At 49.4% G+C, this 19,424-nt stretch overlaps 1 long non-coding RNA gene across 1 annotated transcript; it reads right to left on the bottom strand.

Moving 5' to 3' along the window:
• Positions 1 to 17,800: 17,800 nt before the first annotated feature.
• LOC116520836 lies at positions 17,801 to 19,015 on the bottom strand. The gene is made up of 3 exons (XR_004256848.1): positions 18,833 to 19,015; positions 18,257 to 18,448; positions 17,801 to 17,872 (listed from the first exon to the last, which is right to left on the bottom strand). It is a non-coding gene; the product is annotated as an uncharacterized LOC116520836 (long non-coding RNA).
• Between the last annotated feature and the right edge of the window lie 409 nt (positions 19,016 to 19,424).

Genomic DNA, 19,424 nt, shown 5'->3' with positions numbered 1-19,424 from the left:
GGGTAGAAGAGGCCGTGGGTCTACTTTGAGTTTATCCTTAAAATTAACTCAGTCTTAAGCTTATGATTAAGATCAGGAATGATATAAATTGTTTAAAGTTAGCCTAGCAAGGAGGAGCTAAGTTCAATGTAAAGATGTGATCAATTTTCTATTCTTTTTTCCAATATATTCTAGACTGTTTTTCTTAAAGATTTATACCGTGTATGGGTTCTGGGAAGTCAGGGGAGGGAAGGCTGGGGGGCTTGGGGGGAGAGTGGGAGGGAGGGATGAATATTAGGCTTGACAAGGGGTGTTAGATTTTAATATAATATGATTGCGCATGTATACTGTCTTCTCTTATTTTTTCTTTAAAACTAAGATATGTTAAATACATTGATATGGAAGCATAAATACCATCAACATAGAATGGAGTTTGCTCAGAAGCTGAAATACACCAAGTGAATGAGAGGAAGAGTGGGAAAGGAGAGAAGAAAGATAGGAAGAGAGGGATAGGACTTATTTTGCAAAATATTTTGCTTTAAATTGGAACTGAGCATGCCTGGCTGTGGAATTCTGGGAGTTGAAGTCCACAAGTCTAAAAAAATTGCTGCCTCACCAGCCATAAACCTCACCGCACGTCACTGGATAGGAGAGAGGGTAAGGGGGGAAGATAAGGAGGATAAGGAGGAGTGGAACGAAGTGAGAGGAGAAGGAGAAAGGAAGGGGAAGTAGAGTAGGAAAGGATGATGGAGGGAAGAAAGGAGGTAGGAGAGAGGCAGAAGAAAGAGGTGTATGGAGAGCAGAAGAGCTAATAATGGGTTTTTATCTTTCTGGGCGTTGATGGCAAGAGGAATTGATGTAATTACTACTTAATACAATACGACATTGGCTATGTAATAGTATACATGTGATTATATGTTATGAAAATGGAAAATAAAAAAGTATTTTTTTTTTTAAAAAGGTTAACTCAGTCTTCCATCCTTCCACAATCAAGTAAAATCAGGACCCAGATTGTTGGGGGCAATATGCTGACATTGTCAACTACCCAGAGGGTGCTATAAAGCACTATGGGGAAGTAAAGATTCCCCTTGCACATATGTGCTGGTCATTCCCGACTCTAGGGGGCACTGCTCATCTCCGTTTCAAAGCCAAAGAGCCAGTGCTGTCTGAAGACATCTCCATGGTCATGTGGCCGGCATGACTAAATGCTGAAGGAGCATGGAACGCTGTTACCTTTTCACCAAAGGTGGTTCCTATTTTTCTACTTGCCTTTTGACATGCTTTTGAACTGAGAGGTTGGCAGAAGCTGGGATGAGTAATGGGAGCTCACTCCATTACGTAGCACCAGGGATTCGAACCATCGAACTGCTGACCTTTCTGATCAACAAGCTCATGGTCTTAGTCACTGAGCCACCGCGTCCCTTTATGGGGAATTATATAAGTCTAAATACTGTTGCTAGGGAACACGGTGGCTCTGTGGCTAACATGTCACCCTTAATCCTCCTTCTCATTAAACTTCTCATTAAACTAATTAAACTAGATACAGAAGGATCTTGACAAACCTGAACATTGGGCACTATCTAATAAAATGAAATTCAATGATGAAAAGAGTCAGGTTCTACATTTAGGCAAGAAAAAATGAAATGCACACAGGTACAGTATAAGTGGTACCTTGCTCAATTGTAGTAACTGTGAGAAGGATCCTAGTGGACAAGCATTTAAATAGGAGCCAGCCGTGTGCAGCAGCTGCCAAAAAAGCCAACACAGTTCTAGGCTGCATAAATAGAGGGAAAGAATCAAGATCACGTGAAGTGTTAATACCACTTTTGTTAAGTATTCATTAATATTCATGATGCCAGCAACAGCCTCTTGCTTTCTGATTGGCTGAAAGCTGCAGAGGGTGTTGCCGGCCTAGAGTTACAGTTGATTGGCCGAGGGACTGACGTCAGCGGTTGCTGCCCAGTCCCCGGCCGGTGATTGGTTAAACTGTTCGTATAAATACCTTTGGCGCGCGTTCTGTTCTTCGAATCGCTGTCAGCTTAAGAATAAACCGAGTTGTTTGTTGAACCCTGGCTGCCGCGTCGTCCCTCCGCCGATATTTAAAAACTGGCGACGAAGGTGGGATCGCGATTCCACGCAAGCCTAGGGTAGAGAGAGAGGTTCTATCAGCCAGCTGCCACAAGCCGCAAGTCGCGCCGGCACCGAACGCTGAGAGAAAAAAATTCCTGTCACAACCTCCTCTCCTCAGCCTGTCACTAACTCCTGGCCAACATGAATCCTTTGCCGCCTTTCGCTCCATTCGACTCCGCCGGTGAATCCTGGGAAGGGTTCATGGAGCGGTTTGAGACATACCTGATTGCTACAAAGAACCAGGCTCAAACCGATGAGGAGAAATGTAGTTTCTTTTTATCCTGCTGCGAACCTTCTATGTTCGCCTCAGCCAGAGCTATGGCTGCTCCCAGACCAGCTTATAAATTAGGTTGGGACAACCTGATGGCTAAACTGAAGGGACACTATGCCCCGACACCTTCCAAAATCGCCCGCAGCTTTGCGTTCCGCAGAAGAGTGCAAAAGCCGGGAGAGTCAATTAGCCAGTTCTTAGAAGCCCTACGCACGGTAGCGTCCCAGTGTGACTTCTCAAATCTTGAGGAAAATTTAGTAGAGCAATTCGTGTGCGGAGTGCGGGACGTCCATCTAAGAAGCCGCATGTTCCGCTACCACGATATTACCCTCCTACAAGCGGTGGAAATCGCCAGAGCGGCCGAGCTCTCTGAGCAATCCACCGCTGATCTGGAGCGGCTACAACTATCATCACAAACTCCGGGACATGTTCCGTTCACTCCACCGGCCTCCCAAATCCATGACATTGACTTTGACGATTTTACGCCTTCCGAGGACCCGGAGCCCGACAACGTCGGCCAAGTACGGGCCCAACCTCGGCGAAGACAACCGGTTTCCTCAGCGGCCGCGCCGCAAACCTCCAAGGTTCCTTGCCTTAGTTGCGGAGGCCGCCACGACCGCCAGACCTGTCAATTCCGGAACTCCATCTGCCGCCGTTGCCAGAGGCAGGGGCACATTGCCCAAGTCTGCCGAGCATCTCTGCCGGCCCCTGCCTTCTTCCAAGCCAACGAAAGACCCAAACCGCAGCCGCGCCGCCAGCCTCCGCGGCCAACGCGCAGAGGAGACGACTGCCACAATGTGTCCGCACCGCAGGAAGGGGAGAGTTCAATCAACCAGGCCTCCTCCGGATCCCGAAAAATAACAGCTAATGTCCACCTGGCAGGTCAGCCGTGCCAAATGGAGGTGGACTCCGGCTCCTCCCGTTCGTTGCTGTCCTGGGACATGTTCTCCCGCCTCTGCCCTGGGGTGCCCCAAACAAAGTTAGCCCCTACCCGTTTACTGTTGAGGGACTACCAGGGAAAATTGATTCCCGTCCTGGGGTCTTTCCCTATTCCTGTTAATTATGGCACTTTTAATGGGGAGCTGCCAATCATTATTGTAAAAAACGCCCTGCCGGCCCTTCTCGGCCTTGACTGGTTTCCAGCCCTGGGGTTGACCATTGGGGGGGTGCACCGGGTGGTTTCCTCTTCAGTGGAAGACGTCTTAAAGGAATTCTCCGACGTTTTTGATGGCCAGCTCGGGTGCTACAAGGGAACCCCCATCTCCCTTAGTTTAGATCCCCAGATTGCTCCCATTAGGCTGAAAGCCCGCAGGGTGCCCTTTGCCTTAAGGGCCAAGGTTGACGCCGAACTTGACAAACTTCTGGCGCAGGGTGTCATCGAGCCAGTTGATCATGCTCCATGGGAGACCCCCATAGTCGTCCCGGTCAAGCCGGATGGCTCGGTGAGAATCTGCGCCGACTACAAGTCGACGATCAACTTGGCCCTTCAGGCAAACCCCTATCCAGTCCCTGTTGTGCAACACCTGCTCCACTCCTTGGGGCAGGGTTGCATATTTGCCAAACTGGATATGGCGCAGGCCTATCAACAGCTCCCGGTGGATGACGATGCGGCGGCTGCCCAGACCATCGTCACCCATCGTGGGGCTTTCCGTTGCCGCCGCCTGCAATTCGGCGTGTCCGTTGCCCCGGGGATCTTCCAGAGCCTCATGGAGCGTCTGCTCCATGGACTACCGGGGGTTGTGCCATATTTCGATGATGTTCTGATCGCTGCAGCCAGCCGCTCAGAACTCATCGAGGTATTGCGGAAGGTCCTCAGTCGTTTCAGGGGCGCGGGATTGAAATTGAAAAGCAGCAAATGCTCATTTGCTGTCCCTAGGGTAGAATTCTTGGGCTTCTTAATAGATGCCCAAGGCATTCACCCTACACCCTCTAAAATTGCCGCCATTAAGAACGCCCCTGCTCCCACCTCCAGGGCGGAGCTACAGGCGTTCCTAGGGCTGCTCAATTTCTACGCCCCCTTTATTCCTCACAAGGCGTCACTAGCCGAGCCGCTGCATCGGTTGCTCGACCAATCCGCGGCCTGGTGCTGGGGCAGCCGCGAAGCGCATGCGTTCGCGGCTGTCAAAGAGACGCTGACGTCATCGGCAGTCCTGATTCAGTATCATGACGGGATGCCTCTGACGTTGGCGTGTGACGCCTCCCCATTTGGTCTAGGGGCGGTCCTGAGCCATGTCCTCCCGAATGGCTCAGAGGCCCCTGTGGCCTTTTATTCCCGGACACTCTCCTCGGCGGAGCGAAACTACAGTCAGATCGACAAGGAGGCTCTGGCTGCAGTGTCCGGGATTAAGAGGTTCCATGACTACCTCTACGGTCGGCACTTTACTCTTGTCACCGACCATAAGCCACTCCTTGGGCTTTTGGCGGGCGACAAGCCGACCCCTGCCATTTTGTCCCCCCGAATGACCCGCTGGACGGAGTTCCTCGCAGCGTATTCTTATACGCTGCTCTACCGTCCTGGCAAACAGCTGGGGCATGCGGATGCCCTCAGCCGTTGCCCGCTACCGGAGACGGACACCGCCCCCGTCCCAGCCCTCTCCGTCCTCTCCATTGCTTCCTCCGGTTTTCCAATCTCCGCCACAGACGTGGCAGCCCACACGAAGGCCGATCCAATCCTCTCCCAGGTCGCTTCCTGGGTTTTGAGGGGATGGCCGTCAGACAAAGTGGCAGAGGGCTTTCGGCCCTTTAAAAATCGCCAGGCAGAAATCTCCCTCCACGGGGGATGTCTCGTCTGGGGGGATCGGGTGCTGATCCCCACCGCGCTTCGGCCACAAGTTCTGGATCTGCTCCACAAGGACCACCCGGGCATAGCACGAATGAAGGCGTTGGCCCGTAGCTATGTCTGGTGGCCCTTGCTGGACACAGAGATAGCGGCCTATGTAGGCCGCTGCACGACTTGTCAAGTGTCCAGGCCCAACCCTCCCGCCGGGCCTGCTCGAGAGTGGGAGGCTCCGAGAGGCCCATGGTCCCGCCTCCACATCGATTTCGCTGGTCCCTTCCACGGCCAGAACTTCCTGGTTGTGGTGGACGCCTACTCTCGGTGGGTGGAGCTGGTCCTCATGGGCTCTACCACAGCCGAGAGTACGGTCAGGGCTTTACGGAAATTGTTCGCGACCCATGGGTTGCCGGATGTGATGGTTTCGGACAACGGGCCCCAGTTCACATCCACCACTTTCCAGGAATTCTTGGCCGAGCAAGGGATCCGGCACGCGCCCATAGCCCCGTACCACCCGGCCAGCATTCAGTTTTGGTCGCCACGATGTAGAAAAGCTGTGGAGACTCTGGAAAGAGTGCAGAGAAGAGCAATGAAGAATATTAGGGGCCTGGAGGCTAAAACTTATGAAGAACGGTTGCAGGATCTGGGTATGTCTCATTTAATGAAGAGAAGGACTAGGGGAGACATGATAGCTGTCTTCCAATATCTCCGGGGTTGCCACAAAGAAGAAGGAGTCAAACTATTCTCCAAGGCGCCTGAGGGCAGAACAAGAAGCAATGGGCGGAAACTAATCAAGGAGAGAAGCAACTTAGAAGTGGGGAGGAATTTCCTGACAGTTAGAACAATTAATCAGTGGAACAGAAGTTGCCTCCAGAAGTTGTGAAAGCCCCAACACTGGAAGTCTTTAAGAAGATGTTGGATAGCCATTTGTCTGGAACGGTGTAGGGTTTCCTGCCTAGGCAGGGGGTTGGACTAGAAGACCTCCAAGGTCCCTTCCAACTCTGCTATTGTATTGTATTATAGTTATACCCAATTCCATCTACTGTCCTTTATATGTTTTAGCCTCCAGTCCCCTAATCACCCTTGTTTTAGAGGACTGGAAGCTACTGTAACACTTATAAAGAAGGTTTGCTGGAATTCAGGCAGAGAGACCAGTTGGTTGATACCCACAGAGGCAGGGAAGGGCTGCTGGGGGTTCATAGGAGTTCAGGAGAATCTCTAGCTAAGATTCTGTGCAGTTTGGAGACCCCCCCAAATCCCACTCCTGGATGGTCCTGATCACCCTGCCCCTCCCCCCCCAGGAGTCCCCATGCAGCCTGTTTTGGATGCAGGTAAATGCAGGGCACAAGCCGAGGCTCAGGGAGGGTGAAAAATGGGCCTACCGGAAGTTTGGGAAGGCCAGAAATGGACCTGTTTCCTGCATTCAGAGGCCCTCCAGAGCCTGGGGATGCCGTTTTTGCCCTCCTGGAGGCTCGAGGAAAGCATCCAGAGCCCAGTGAGGACAAAAATGCCCCACCCCCTGTGGTGGTGAAGGAGGCCAACTAGGCTAGGCCATGCCCACCCTGGCAGAAAACCCCTTTCTGAAATTTTTGAAGCCCACCCCTGCACAGAGGCTGGTGGAGGTGAGATACAGTAGATATCAGGATACATTCTCTCTCTCTCTCTCTCTCTCTCTCTCTCTCTCTCTGTATTTCTGCCTCTTTGTCTCTCTCTTTGCCTCTCTCTTTCTCTCTTTGTGTGTGTGTGTGTGTGTGTCTGTCTCTCTCTATATCTCTGTATCTCTCCCTCTTTGTCTTTCTCTCTCTCTCTCTCTCTCTGTCTCTCTCTGTATTTCTGCTTCTTTGTCTCTCTCTCTTTGCCTCTCTCTTTCTCTCTTTATCTATCTATCTATCTATCTATCTATCTATCTATCTATCTATCTATCTATCTATCTATCATCTATCATCTATCTATAGTATGTATCTCTCCCTCTCTGTCTTTGTCTCTCTCTCTGCCTCTCTGTTTCTCCCTTTCTGTCTCTCTATCTGTGTCTCTCTGTGTCTCTCTGTATCTCTCTTTCTCTCTCTCTCTCTCTGCCTCTGTCTCTCTCTCTCTCTCATTCTCTCTCTCTCTGTATCTCTCCCTCTCTGTCTCTCTCTGCCTCTCTGTTTCTCCCTTTCTGTCTCTCTGTGTCTCTCTGTGTCTCTCTCTCTCTCTCTGCCTCTTTGTCTCTATCTCTCTCTCATTCTCTCTCTCTGTATCTCTGTATCTCTCCCTCTCTGTCTCTGTCTCTCTCTGTGTCTGCCTCTCTGTTTCTCCCTTTCTGTCTCTCTGTGTCTCTCTGTATCTCTCTCTCTCTGCCTCTTTGTCTCTATCTCTCTCTCATTCTCTCTCTCTGTATCTCTGTATCTCTCCCTCTCTGTCTCTGTCTCTCTCTGTGTCTGCCTCTCTGTTTCTCCCTTTCTGTCTCTCTGTGTCTCTCTGTATCTCTCTCTCTCTGCCTCTTTGTCTCTATCTCTCTGTATCTCTCTCTCATTCTCTCTCTCTCTCTCTGTATCTCTCTGTATCTCTCCCTCTCTGTCTCTGTCTCTCTCTCTCTGACTTTCCCTGTGTATCTATAAACGTCGTACTTGATTTGCACTGCTATCATGTCACCCCTGGCCAGTCTTTTCATTAAACTAGACATACCCAATTCCTGCTATCGTTCTTCAAACGTTTTCGCCTGCAGTCCTCTAATCATCTTTGTTGCTCTTTGTTGTCATCTTTGCTCCCTGATTTTTTTTTCTTTGTCAAGCAATTCTGGGTGGCTTTTGATGTCTGCTTTTGCTGGGGAATTCTACAATGTATAGAGGCCTCTCTAGCTGGTAAGGTTTTGATGAAAAATCAGTATTTATTTTATTTATTTAGCACATGGCACATGTTAACCAGGGATCACCAGGGTGGCTGGCTCCCTGTGTGAAAGGAATTTTTTGGGAGCGTTGTTATCTTTACCTGCAGGACACCTGAAGGCTGGTAGGCAATTGGGGGAGGCTCCTTTCTTGTCCTTTCTGCAGTTTGTTCGCTCATGGGAACCGAACCGTCGAGCTGCCAACCTCAGCTGCCAACCTTACCCCATGAGCCACCACGTCCCCCTTTATGAATCCAAGGTGGCGCAGTGGTTAAATGCAGCACTGCAGGCTACTTCAGCTGACTGCAGTTCTGCAGTTTGGCTGTTCAAATCTCACTGGCTCAGGGTTGACTCAGCCTTCCCTCCTTCCGAGGTGGGTAAAATGAGGACCCAGAATGTTGTTGGGGGCAATATGCTGATGCTGTAAACCGCTTAGAATGCCCTATGAGGCGGTATATAAGTCTAACCGCTACAACCCCAGAGATCTGGACCCGACCCACTCTCATGGCCTTCCGAAAAGCTATCAAAACCTGGCTATTCCAGCAGGCCTGGGGCTGTTGACCTCTTGACCGAGGTCCAGCCCTGCTTAGACTGGGTGCATGATGTGTTTCTTTTAATCTGCTTTCTTCTGTCTGCTTTTTAACTTTTTCCTTAAAATTTTATTTCTGTAAGCCGCCCGGAGTCCTTTGGGATTGGGCAGCCTATAAATTTAATAAATAGAATAGAATAGAATAGAATCAGTAAAGAAATAGCAAATGACGAGGTGTTCGAATGATAATAAGTATCCGTTCTGCTTTATCGGCTCTTCTTTCTCCTTGCAGGTGTCAAGCAGCAAGGATTTGCCCCAACCCAAGAAGGCGTTCATGCAGACACGCGTGCAAGTTCTGTCCGTCGATTGTTGTGCGGGGATGCAGACTGTAAGGTGTGTGAGCATGCTGCTCAGGAAGCCGTGGCATTTCTCTACAGCTGGGGGACAAATCAGGAAAGACCGAAAGACTCAAGGAGCCAGGAGCCTCCTGTGTCTCACACAAAATACCCTGCCCCGCCTTGTGGCTTTCTAGTTAGAGGCCCTGAATCCGTTTTGTGGAGTGCCAGTGAACCTGCACCTTTATTTGACCGTACTCTTCCTGACCAGGAGACGCCTGCTTTATCAAGCTCACTGTTGTTGCTAAAAGATGGTGAAGACAGAGCAGCTTCCATGCCCCACCCCGTTCCCTATACCTGGAAGGAAGATAGCAACCTTTCTGTCGACCTGAAGGAAGAATCCTCCAGGTCCATGTCGTTCACATACAGCACTTCCAGCAGTTGCTCAAATTCCTCCTTCAGCTTCTCTGAGGTCTCCTCCAGCAGCTTGAAGGTGCCCCTGTCAAGCAAGCAGGCGAAGAAGTACCGTTCCAAAGTACGTCAGGAAAGCTACCAGGATTCGCCTCAGGTGGCTGCCACAGGGAGACAACTCAAGAAAAGGTCAGGTAGAAAGGCCCCCTCAGTGCCGGGGCTGGCTGAGCCCAGCAAGAGAGACTCGTCTGGATTCAGCAGCGTGTCCATTTCTTTTATCGATAAAACCACGCTGGCAAGCTTAGAATCCCACATGGTGACAAAAAGAGTACAGCATCTCATCGGGTTGCCTTTAGCTCTCCTGAGGTCCCTCAAAAAGTTCATACCTTCTGCTCCATACTCTCCTACGCGGAAGCACAAGAGGAAAGTTACGGTGGCCCCAAGGCCTCAGATCCTTTCCTTTGTAGCCACAGGTGTCAGGAAAGAGCTAGAGAGGCACTTAAAGAAAATGGTTCAGCAAAGACGTTGGCAGCTACCCCAGAGAGTGCGAGATGCCCTCAAGCGCATTAAACCTGACTCTCCGTCATCAAGGCTGGAGAAGTTTCCTTCAGCAGGCCGGCCACATAAGCACAAGGAGGTAGGTCAAATGAAAAGTGCAAGAAGGACAGGAAAACCCACCACAAAGCAATCAGCTCCAGCAGAGGTCTTGAGCTTGAAAACCACGCCGGCTTTCCAAGAGAAACTACAAGTGCACCTTGCGAAGAAGTCCCTGGAAATGAAGCTGGAGACTTTTCATTCCATCGTGCGGATTTCTCAGAGAACAAGTACAGCAAGTAAAAGACTTTGGCTTCTGCCTAAACTTATCCCACTTGGTCAGATTCATCATCAGCTGAGGAACAAGCTGGGGTTAAGCCTCCGGAAGAAAGCAGATGCTGTGGAGATGAACGTTAAGAGTAAATGCATCTACTTCCTGTGGGGGCTTCCAACACTCTATATGAAATCCCTGAGCAAGTTGGTCCCTAGTCCTCCGTCTCAACCGACGTCCTTCACTGTGGTACCTTCCCTGATTGAATTTGGTCTTACAATGCCTGCCTTGAAGATATCCACTGATGGAAAGATCTTGGAGACCCATGTTCTGAAAAAGAGACTTCAGCACCAGTGGGGATTACCTCGCCTGGTGTTGAGGTCACTGAGAGAGTTCCTTCTACCAGCTCCACCATCACAGGTTCATCTTAGGACCAAATCCTATGGCCAGTCGGAAGTTCAAACACTCATTGGCTTTACCCAACACCTTTTCATCACCTCTGAGGTAAAGCACAAGCTAGAGACCCATCTCCGGAGCAAAATCATAGAGAGGCAATGGGGATTACCCAAACGAGTATTCGAATCCCTGCAGATGTTTTTCCCACCTGCTTCCATGCTGGCCAGGAGGCCCAAAGTAGATGGAAAGTCCTTTGCAAGGGAATTTAAGATGGGGATACCTTCCACAGCAATGGTCAGTTACCACAGGAAACCAGTTCAACGTTCAAAGGGCCAAGTATTGCAGAGAAAATCGACCAAGAAAGTCCTTGAGAGCCACTTCTGTCCTATTGTTCCCACAGCTCATCTACCTTGGAGAGGGACTAGCCGAAGGGTAGTGCATAAGCTCCCTCAAATCATTCCACCTCAAACATGTTCTCTACAGCCAAGATCTCAGAAGCTTCTTTTCGTGGACCAAGAAGCTCTTGGTCATATCAAGCTAAACATTATACACAAAGACCTGGTCTACAAGTGGAAAATGCCCACTTTGTTCAGTAAGTCGCTGTCCCTTATGATTCAGGATATCAGACCATCAGATTTCATTCACCACCACCCATCCAGAAAACCTGCTGGATTCAATTTCGCTGAAAAGGACACTTCGTTTGTTGACCCCAAAGCCCGAGAAGCACTGGAATGGCATGTGAGAAAGAAAACCCTTCACCACGTTTGGGGTCTTCCCCGTCTTATCTGGAGGTCTGTCCAGTACCTTCTTCCAGCTACTCCTTCCGCTCCTCCCCAGAAAAAACCACTCAGAGAGGTGATCATTTTCCCATCAGAGGTCTCGTTTCTCAGTAAGACCATCCAACGAGAACTGGAGAGAAATGTGCAGAAAAGGGTCGTCAGCCAGCGATGGTTGCTCCCTAAAAGAGTTCTGGAGTCTGTGAAGTTGTTCTACTCAAGTTACAGCTACCTGACACCCAGCATCCCTTGGCAAGAACAAGGTAGAAGACTCTCCAAAATTGAGGCCGCTGCACCACCTCCACAGATTCATGCCAGACTCCAGGTTGAGGTTCACCTCAAACTGCAACTCCACGTGGCTAAGAAACATTTGGAAATATATTTGGAGGCTCCTCCTGTAACGGTGAGAACTTCCTGGAGGCACATGGTTTTCTCCTTGAGAACGCGTCTCCCTAAGATCATATCCAGCCCCCAGCCATTACTTCCCCGCAGAACCTTGTTGCCATTTGCTTGCAGGAAAGCCATGGATAGGATCGAAATGACCGTACAACGCAATCATTTTGCTTCCCTGTGGGAGCTGTCCACCCATTATGTGAAGGCGCTTGAACAGTTGATGCCCAAACCTTCATCCCAGCCTCTAAGAAGTCAGAAAAGGACTGCCTTCCAATTCACTAAAATTCAGTGGGTCCTCCCTCCAGGATTCAGCGTGGAAACTTTAGAGCTGCACGTGAAAAGGAAGAGAATCCAACATGAATGGGGCTTTCCAGTCCTTATCCAGAAATCACTCAAGAGCTTCCTCTACCAGCCACCTTCACGATCATCTTTAACAAGGACAAAAATCAGTGTCTGTAACCAGGCTCGGGAGCTAATGTTTCTTTCCCAGGACGTTTGCAAACATCTTGAACTTCACGTGCAGAAGACAAAACTATATCATCACTGGGGTTTGCCACAAAGGGTCCTCGGATCTCTGAAGAGGCTACAACCAGAAGTAAACATTTGGGCCCTGAGGCCCAAAACGCTGGTGCACCAGACTAGAAGAACAGTATCCACCTACAAGACCATCCCTCTCTTCCAAACTAAGACTGGTCTATGCACCATGTGCTGTCAACAGAGGAGGATGGGGATTCTACCACATGTTCCTCACAAGCTTTGCTTAAGGGGATCCAACCATATGGAGAAGATTAGCCTCCATCTATCGAAGAAATATGTGGAGATACAGTTTGAGGTTTTCCCAGATATTGTTACGGGTTCTTGGAAACTTAAGGTATTGGTAACAAGGCAACCACTCCCCAAATTGATCTCCCGTAGCCCTAAGACTTTGCAGCCCCGACGGAGCTTCCTACCCTTCGTGCAAAAGCAGGAGGCCAAAAGTTTGGAGATGGCAGTACAGCTTTGCTATTTTAGTTCCCTCTGGGGTCTGGGCAAAAGATATGTGGAAGCCGTTGATGCAATGATTCCTAGATCCCATGCCTCACCCTTCCAGAGAAAGCAGGTTCCCGCTGGGATATTCTCAGAGACACAGATACCATTTCTCCCACAACAAGAACGAGAGTTTATTGAACTGCATATCAGGAAGAAGAGGCTGCACCACGAATGGGGCTTGCCAGCACTCATTCTGAGCTCCCTCAGGGTCTTCATGCAAGGTTTCCCCCCAGGTTCCACCACCCACAGGACCTCAATCAATGCCCATGCTTTGCCACAAAAGCTTTCATTTCTACCCCAGCCAACTTGCAACTACTTAGAGCTTCACATACAAAAATTGAAACTGCAGCGGCATTGGGGTTTACCAAAGAGAATCGTTGCGTCGCTGAAATATTTCCAACCTTCTGCTCCTTTGGGACAAGCTCAACTTCCGCCAAGTGACAAGAAAAGTAGCTTAACAGAGGCAAGGCTCGGGGCTGGAGGAAGTCAAAGGCCTTGCTGCCAATTGGTTGAGTCCACGCACTATGCTCCGAAGAAATTGGATCTCCTCAAGGAACACATCAAAAGAAAATACCTTCAGATAGAACTAGAGACACTCCCCAGACTGGTGAGACAATCCCGCAAAGACTCCGGTACGATGTCACGAATGCACCTTCCTAAATTGATTGAGCCTAGGCAGAAATCCCCCACCCATAGAGTTCAGTCCTTACTTTTTATGCCGGCGATTGATATAAATAGGTTGGAACAGAACGTAAGGCATAAACATTTGATGATCTTATGGGGCATCACCCAAAAATATATGGAAACCTTATCTGTAGTGGTCCCAGTTAGACCTTTCCCAGCCCGGACTCAAAAGGCAAGCATTGCAATCCAACAGCTGAAGACCCCTTTTCTTCAGAAAGAGGCCAGAGAAATGTTGGAGTATCACATCCAAAAGAAGAGGCTTCATCATTTCTGGGGTTTGCCTTCCATCATCCAAAGCTCTCTACAGGCCTTTACAACCTACTTCTCCATTGATCCCCACCCACCGTGGAGAATAAGGCAGGAAATTAGAATTTCAGTGCAGGATCTGCTGTTTGTCCCTCAACACGTTCAGCAGAACTTAGCATCTAGCGTGAAAAAGATGATCGTTCACAGCCAATGGGGGCTACCCAAAAAATTGCAGAAATTTCTGCATGGCTTTCGTCCCACCCCTCCAGGAGAACTAAGAGAATTCAGAAACTTTCTCGTCAGCGGGCCAAAGTTCAAAAGAGCACAACGTATCACTAGATTGCCGGAGGCAAGTTTTGTAGGCCGTCAACACGAGAAGATCTCCTTTCTCACAAACGAAAGCAGAGATCTTTTGGAGAGGCACATCCAACACAAAAAGTTCCAGCATGAATGGGGGCTGCCCTCTGTCCTTCAAAGGTCCCTTCGTGCTTTTGCTCCTTTGCCTCCAGAACTACAAAGGGCCTCAACGAGATTGGCCATTGCTGCCCCTTCAAGTCTGCAAACTGAAGGGAGACTCACAATGACGCCAAAGATGTTGTTCCTGGATCCGGTCACAAAGGAACTCTTGGAAGCACATACAAAAAGGCGAATCGCTAGACACAAATGGGGCCTTCCCAAGCAAGTACAGGAATCAATAAAGACATTCTTGCCCCTTACCTATTTTCGCCAGCCTGAAGATCTTATTGACCGAATCCCATTGGGTACCCGTGATCAAGTCTACCCGGCAAGAACTAAGCAAATTACAGACACTAAAGACTGGCATCTGCCTACAATCAGAAAAACCTCAAAATGGAGGAGCCAGATAGGGGACCATGGTGGCAGGCAACTACCACTGACCGCAGGAAGACCTCCCAAGTCTCCTTCCCCACAAGTAAAGAGCCGAAGTCCAACTCCAAGTGGAAAAGTTACTCCTAAGTTTCACCAAGAGAGCTGGGCTTCAACGTTCTATCCAAAGGAAGTTTGGGACGCTCTAGAATTCCATATCAGACACAAGAGGATCCAACATGAGTGGGGCCTGCCCTCGATGGTCATGAAATCTCTCAATGCTTTTGCTCCCCATGCACCAGAGCTGCACAGTGCAACTACAAGATTAGGAGGGCGCCTCTCCATTAAGAGCCAAGGGAAAAGAGCAACTCATAGGTCACTTGCTATGGTACAGGTAACGATCCCTCGCTCGGGTCTACATTTTTTGAGTATAGAGGTCAACGATCGCCTGGAAGCTCACATGAAGCATTGGACCATGCAGCACAAATGGGGGCTCCCCAAACAAATTCAGGCTTCACTGAGGGCTATTGCTCCTCCTCGACCTGAATCCCAAGCTGGAATGCACCGGCCTCGCGGGCAGCATAGCAGATCTGCCCAGCCACATAAAATCTTTTCCCACTATGAGAGAGGGACATCACAACGGCAAGTCATATCTAAGGAAGGAGCCTCAAAGATATCCAGCATTATTAGCCATCAAGTGCAAAGTTCAGCTTGGGCAAAGTTGATGTTCCTTACAGAGGATAGTTGGAATCTCCTGGAATTCCACATTCAGCAGAAGAAAATCCAGCATGCTTGGGGTGTGCCTTCTATGGTGCTCCGATCCTTGAATGCTTTCTTCCCGTTTCCGATCAAGTTCCAAAGTCCAAGAAAGAAGAAGCTCGGGGTTATTGAAGACATAAAGGTGTTTGTTCCCTCCACGTTCTTCCTTAGTAGGGAGACCAAAGAGGTTCTGGAAGCGCATATGAAGAAGAAGATTGCAGAGCATAAATGGTCTGTTCCCAAAAGACTTCAGCGGACTCTGGGGACATGGTCAACTACCCAACCCCATTTCCAATCCAAGGACTTTAATCGACAAGCTCCATTCTGCCGCCGATGCCAATTGCTCCTTCAGGCTACCGATGATTCCCGAACTGAGAAGGAAGATGAAGATGACGACTTGCAAGAAAGGAGAAGGAAGAGAAGGAAAAAGGAATATTTCCAGCCAAGGAACCAGAGAAGGTCTACATCTCCTGGGAAAGTTAACAAGGAACACTTATTGTTCTCGGAGCTAAGCCTTCCTTTTCTTTCAGATGAGGCCAGGAATTATCTGGAATTCCACATCCAGCAGAAGAAAATTCAACGCGCATGGAGCTTGCCCTCCACGGTGTTGAGATCCTTGCATGCTTTTGCCCCATTTTCCCCTGAAATTCCCCAGAGCACTAGGAAGTGCATAGTCAAGACACATGGATGGACTACGACAGAAGTGGTGGTGATTGTCCCAGAACTTTCCTTCCTAAGCCAAAACACCAAAGACAATCTGGAAGCTCACCTGAAGAGGAGGACTGCAGAGCACAGGTGGGGCATGCCGAAAACCATCCAGAAGCTCCTGGGATCCCTTGTGCCTTCCAGACCTCCTTCCCACCATGAAACCATCCATGAGCAGCCGTCCCTCTGCTGGAAGTGCAGATCCCTCCTCGAGTCTACAGATGTTTCCCAGACTGAAGAAGAAGGTGAAGATTGGCTTAAAGAGTCAAAGACAGTCCGGAGAAGGAAGAGAAGGACAGAGCAATATTCCCAGCCAAGGAGCCAGAGAAGGTCTACATCTCCTGGGAAAGTTAACAAGGAACACTTATTGTTCTCGGAGCTAAGCCTTCCTTTTCTTTCAGATGAGGCCAGGAATTATCTGGAATTCCACATTCAGCAGAAGAAAATCCAGCATGCTTGGGGTGTGCCTTCTATGGTGCTCCGATCCTTGAATGCTTTCTTCCCGTTTCCGATCAAGATCCAAAGTCCAAGAAAGAAGAAGCTCGGGGTTATTGAAGACATAAAGGTGTTTGTTCCCTCCACGTTCTTCCTTAGTAGGGAGACCAAAGAGGTTCTGGAAGCGCATATGAAGAAGAAGATTGCAGAGCATAAATGGTCTGTTCCCAAAAGACTTCAGCGGACTCTGGGGACATGGTCAACTCCCCAACCCCATTTCCAATCCAAGGACTTTAATCGACAAGCTCCATTCTGCCGCCGATGCCAATTGCTCCTTCAGGCTACCGATGATTCCCGAACTGAGAAGGAAGATGAAGATGACGACTTGCAAGAAAGGAGAAGGAAGAGAAGGAAAAAGGAATATTTCCAGCCAAGGAGCCAGAGAAGGTCTACATCTCCTGGGAAAGTTAACAAGGAACACTTATTGTTCTCGGAGCTAAGCCTTCCTTTTCTTTCAGATGAGGCCAGGAATTATCTGGAATTCCACATCCAGCAGAAGAAAATTCAACGCGCATGGAGCTTGCCCTCCACGGTGTTGAGATCCTTGCATGCTTTTGCCCCATTTTCCCCTGAAATTCCCCAGAGCACTAGGAAGCGCATAGTCAAGACACATGGATGGACTACGACAGAAGTGGTGGTGATTGTCCCAGAACTTTCCTTCCTAAGCCAAAGCACCAAAGACAATCTGGAAGCTCATCTGAAGAGGAGGACTGCAGAGCACAGGTGGGGCATGCCGAAAACACTTCAGAAGCTCCTGGGATCCCTTGTGCCTTCCAGACCTCCTTCCCAACATGAAAGCATCCATGAGCAGCCGTCCCTCTGCTGGAAGTGCAGATCCCTCCTCGAGTCTACAGATGTTTCCCAGACTGAAGAAGAAGGTGAAGATTGGCTGAAAGAGTCAAAGACAGTCCGGAGAAGGAAGAGAAGGACAGAGCAATATTCCCAGCCAAGGAGCCAGAGAAGGTCTACATCTCCTGGGAAAGTTAACAAGGAACACTTATTGTTCTCGGAGCTAAGCCTTCCTTTTCTTTCAGATGAGGCCAGGAATTATCTGGAATTCCACATCCAGCAGAAGAAAATTCAACGCGCATGGAGCTTGCCCTCCACGGTGTTGAGATCCTTGCATGCTTTTGCCCCATTTTCCCCTGAAATTCCCCAGAGCACTAGGAAGCGCATAGTCAAGACGCATGGGTGGACTACGACAGAAGTGGTGGTGATTGTCCCAGAACTTTCCTTCCTAAGCCAAAGCACCAAAGACAATCTGGAAGCTCATCTGAAGAGGAGGACTGCAGAGCACAGGTGGGGCATGCCGAAAACACTTCAGAAGCTCCTGGGATCCCTTGTGCCTTCCAGACCTCCTTCCCAACATGAAAGCATCCATGAGCAGCCGTCCCTCTGCTGGAAGTGCAGATCCCTCCTCGAGTCTACAGATGTTTCCCAGACTGAAGAAGAAGGTGAAGATTGGCTGAAAGAGTCAAAGACAGTCCGGAGAAGGAAGAGAAGGACAGAGCAATATTCCCAGCCAAGGAGCCAGAGAAGGTCTACATCTCCTGGGAAAGTTAACAAGGAACACTTATTGTTCTCGGAGCTAAGCCTTCCTTTTCTTTCAGATGAGGCCAGGAATTATCTGGAATTCCACATCCAGCAGAAGAAAATTCAACGCGCATGGAGCTTGCCCTCCACGGTTTTGAGATCCTTGCATGCTTTTCCCCCATTTTCCCCTGAAATTCCCCAGAGCACTAGGAAGCGCATAGTCAAGACACATGGATGGACTATGACAGAAGTGGCGGTGATTGTCCCAGAACTTTCCTTCCTAAGCCAAAGCACCAAAGACAATCTGGAAGCTCACCTGAAGAGGAGGACTGCAGAGCACAGGTGGGGCATGCCGAAAACCATCCAGAAGCTCCTGGGATCCCTTGTGCCTTCCAGACCTCCTTCCCACCATGAAAGCATCCATGAGCAGCTGTCCCTCTGCTGGAAGTGCAGATCCCTCCTCGAGTCTACAGATGTTTCCCAGACTGAAGAAGAAGGTGAAGATTGGCTGAAAGAGTCAAAGACAGTCAGGAGAAGGAAGAGAAGGACAGAGCAATATTCCCAGCCAAGGAGCCAGAGAAGGTCTACATCTCCTGGGAAAGTTAACAAGGAACACTTATTGTTCTCGGAGCTAAGCCTTCCTTTTCTTTCAGATGAGGCCAGGAATTATCTGGAATTCCACATCCAGCAGAAGAAAATTCAACGCGCATGGAGCTTGCCCTCCACGGTGTTGAGATCCTTGCATGCTTTTGCCCCATTTTCCCCTGAAATTCCCCAGAGCACTAGGAAGCGCATAGTCAAGACGCATGGGTGGACTACGACAGAAGTGGTGGTGATTGTCCCAGAACTTTCCTTCCTAAGCCAAAGCACCAAAGACAATCTGGAAGCTCACCTGAAGAGGAGGACTGCAGAGCACAGGTGGGGCATGCCGAAAACCATCCAGAAGCTCCTGGGATCCCTTGTGCCTTCCAGACCTCCTTCCCACCATGAAAGCATCCATGAGCAGCTGTCCCTCTGCTGGAAGTGCAGATCCCTCCTCGAGTCTACAGATGTTTCCCAGACTGAAGAAGAAGGTGAAGATTGGCTGAAAGAGTCAAAGACAGTCAGGAGAAGGAAGAGAAGGACAGAGCAATATTCCCAGCCAAGGAGCCAGAGAAGGTCTACATCTCCTGGGAAAGTTAACAAGGAACACTTATTGTTCTCGGAGCTAAGCCTTCCTTTTCTTTCAGATGAGGCCAGGAATTATCTGGAATTCCACATCCAGCAGAAGAAAATTCAACGCGCATGGAGCTTGCCCTCCACGGTGTTGAGATCCTTGCATGCTTTTGCCCCATTTTCCCCTGAAATTCCCCAGAGCACTAGGAAGCGCATAGTCAAGACGCATGGGTGGACTACGACAGAAGTGGTGGTGATTGTCCCAGAACTTTCCTTCCTAAGCCAAAGCACCAAAGACAATCTGGAAGCTCACCTGAAGAGGAGGACTG

This window comes from Thamnophis elegans, chromosome Z (genome assembly GCF_009769535.1).
Source record: "Thamnophis elegans isolate rThaEle1 chromosome Z, rThaEle1.pri, whole genome shotgun sequence".
Taxonomy (NCBI): Eukaryota; Metazoa; Chordata; class Lepidosauria; order Squamata; family Colubridae; genus Thamnophis; species Thamnophis elegans.
The sequence above is the reverse complement of the archived record's forward strand: the minus strand, read 5'-3'. Positions and strand labels throughout refer to the sequence as shown.